Source organism: Etheostoma spectabile, chromosome 15 (genome assembly GCF_008692095.1).
Source record: "Etheostoma spectabile isolate EspeVRDwgs_2016 chromosome 15, UIUC_Espe_1.0, whole genome shotgun sequence".
Taxonomy (NCBI): domain Eukaryota; kingdom Metazoa; phylum Chordata; class Actinopteri; order Perciformes; family Percidae; genus Etheostoma; species Etheostoma spectabile.
In genome coordinates this window covers 11,615,325-11,618,983 of record NC_045747.1, presented here as the reverse complement: position 1 = coordinate 11,618,983, position 3,659 = coordinate 11,615,325, and positions in this window count along the sequence as shown.

The window sequence follows — 3,659 nt, the reverse complement described above, 5'->3', positions numbered from 1 at the left end:
GTGTGTGTGTGTGTGTGTGTGTGTGTGTGTGTGTGTGTCATTCAAAAAAGGCGCATGCAAGCCTCTAATATTCTTTTTTTCTAAAGGGCTGAAATCCAAACAGGAGAAGCTTCTCATGTGAAAACAAATAAATAAAATTACTTGTGTGCGGGAACATTTTCATATCTTCATCTAATCCCAAGAGTTCATTAAGAGTCATAATAATATCATTAGATAGATATGTTATTATTAGATTTTAATGGTGATGTCACAAATCACTTCATGCTGTTCCGAAAATGTGGCTCAATATGATTTTAACAACATTCGTGCCATACTAGAGAGACCAGACCTTTCTCCCAGATCCAGGCCCTCTCTATATTTCCCTTGACCTGAGGAGAATGGCCTAACTGTGACATTTGCTGAAGGTCAGGTCTGTTCCCTGAGTACTGGGCAGGACCCCACTCATGTGATCGCCCACTTCCTTGGATTTTTTCCAGGAAAGAACAGAATAATGTGTTTGGTCCATGGTGGGAAAAGCGTCCCTTGGAATGTGACTTTGAGAGAACCATGTAGGACCGGGCAGAGGGGCTTGCCTTTCTCAGTAAAAAGGCTTTTCGTCCTGAGGCTGTGGGAAGGTCTGAGGTCAAATGTAACGAGTGCCCACTCTCCGCAGCACACAAAACCCACAGCTGATGTTGCAACTCTGTACAAAACCCTTCAGGGCATCAGTGGAAACAACTGGCTACACAGCTAGGCAGACAATTCCTCTTGTACTCTGTCCTAACAAAACAAAAATGCATGTGTGTTTGAGGCAGTGTATGGGTTTTACACCTTCATCTTGACTTAAAGTCAACACAGTGTTTCTCAAATGGGGGTATATGTACCCCTATGGGTATTTTGGAGTACTGGTCAGGGGGTACTTGGCTTAAAAAATCAATTCCAAGGGAGTACAATGTTGAAAAAAGGTTTGAGAAACACTGCCCTAATGGATGAGTAATGTCTGCTCAGTCAGGTGAAACTATGTGTTCAAACCTCCAGCCAAAGTGTGCTAGTGTTCAAGAAGACCATGATGTAAGCTAGGATATTCTTGCATGTCTATTATGCACAATGTTTTAGCTTTGTTTTCTGTGTGTTGTTGCCCGGGGTTAGTGTCCTATGTTTTGTTCCGTACATAAGCAAACCCAACAAGTATTGGCACCTCAGAAAACAACTTGCCTTGTACCCTTCAGATAAATTTATGACTTCATGTTTAAAATCCCATCATCCCAGTCTCTAGAGGTATTGTCAATGAAACATATTTCCTCCATCGGGACCTCCCCCCCTTGTCCCCCTCTTTTCTCTTCTCACAACACAAGCCCTTACAGGAAAATAATAAACATATGAGTGGGATGGGAACAGCTCCCAGCAAGAGCAGCCAGGCACTTAGGTAAACAGGCATCACTGCTCTGGTTCCCAGGCTGAAGGGTAGAGGACAGGCCTCAGCTTGACTCTTCCAGTCAATAAGTAGAACCAGAAAAACCTGAGAGAAATAACCGTTACCTTTCACTGTCATCCTCCAGTTTACTGACTCCACACACCCTCTTGCACAAGTCTGAACACAAAATCGGAGGAACTGAGAGTAAAACAACTAATTCTACTAAGAAACTACCAGTGAGGCTTTGTTGTCTTGTGTACTGAGTGCGCTTTTGTGAGGAGTAACTCTCCGTGATTGGGTTCTATAGCTTTTTGAGACAGGATGTGTTCCCAGTTGCTTAATCTTGGAGAGTGGTGGATTCTCTTAGGCTTGTGGGCCGAGGCCCATACCAGAGTAATCTGCATGGGCCTCGGCCTGACAAACAGACTATTAACTACTCGGTTTCACAGTAACCCCCCCCTTGTCCGCACCCTTGCGCACACCCACATACTGAAACTTGCACAACTCTTTCCACAGCAGACACACAGAATCTGTCACATATATTTCAAAAAGTTTCAGCCTCATCCTGATCAGCCGCTACAGAGTTCAGAAGTGCGAGGCTGCTCAGCACTTGTACGCGCAAACAAAAGTACTGGCTTCATTTCCCCCGCTACCTCTCTCTCTCCTTCATTCTCTTTCTCTCTCTCTCTCTCTCTCTCTCTCTCTGTCTCTATTCTGGCTAAGTCCGCTTTTGCAAATTAAACACAGATCTCCCATAGATGCTGGGCTGACAGCTTCAGCTACGTGCCAACACTACTAAACGTCTACAGGTCAGAGGGACTAGGAACACAGGATTATCCCCACTGACTTTCTTGAGTCAGACAAGTATTTTAGTTGGCTCTAACTGTATATGCTTTGGTTTCACTTGGTTCCATCTGTTAGCCAATGTCAGATAAACACAGCAATCATAGTAGGCTGATGATGTTTGCAACAACGTTTACATCATAGAAATATTGAACTACTGACACACACATTTTATAGACATGCATGCACACACACATACACACACATACACACACACACACACACACAGACACTGTGTACTGGTTTGTGTGTCTTTGACTTCTTCTACGGTACAGGTCTTGCTAGTGTGAGTCTCTGGCCACCAACGTTAAGTGCTCTTTTGCTTCTGCTTCCGCTGAATCAAATGACTACTCAGATCCCTCCTTAAAGACTTACTCCCACTGTCAAGAAACTGATGCCATGTGCAACCTACTGCTATTTGTCAATTTACCTAACTGTCTCTCCCTGATTTTGTGTTAGTGTGTGTGTATGCATGATCGTTCCACAGCGTGTGCATGTGGAAACAGGAACATGCCTAATCCCAACCAGTCTACCAGGAGTCTCATTGAGAAGTGGAACCCAGGAACATAAGCACTGAATGCAGATGCACACTTTAAAAGGGCAGAAGAAAAGTCAGACGCCCCTGCAAATGTGGCTGTGTGTGCATTGGTTGCACATACAAGAGAGAATGCTACAGAACAAAAGCACAAAGAAAATGTGTGGAAGCCACAGAAGTCTGGTCCCTGTGGCAGACGGTTTACTGTGGTGAGTGTGGTGGAGGGTTTCGGCAGGGAATTGCGTACAGAGAACAGGCCCTTGTATGGTGAAATAATGCAGACCCTCATTCCTCTGGCCTTACGAAAGACTATTTTGGGGGCATTTTGAACTCTCCCACGCAAGCACAACAATTTTGGGGTTAGTTCATTTATTTATCTTTTATGTTTTTCATCTAATGAAGCCCAAGAGACCGAGACCTGTACAGTTGTTTTTGGCCTTTAAGTCAGGACGAAAAGGAGGAGTGTGTGTGTGTTTGTGTGCCTGAGTATGTGACTGTAGCCTGAACAATCATTGCATTCGGTACTTTTGAGCCTTATCCCAAAGCAGCACATGACTCAACTGTAATATCTGTAGCCTATTGCAAAAGGTGTGTCTATTGTGCAACATCACTGAGTCTAACCCTGTTTATGTTACAGAGCAAGTTTCTAGCTCAGTACTGGTCGATGCTGCAAGTGGTTGTGATTTATGGTTATTCTCATATACAGAGTAGGGGTAGGGGGAATGGGGGAGATGGCGTGGGAGAGACCCTGGGGAAAGAAACTTCTCATAACCCCACTGCAGAGGGCCAAGAGTGGGGTTATAACCTGAGTTTCTGTTCAGATTTTTTTCACTCAATGCAAGCGTGATGCAAAACACACACACACACACACACACACACACACACACA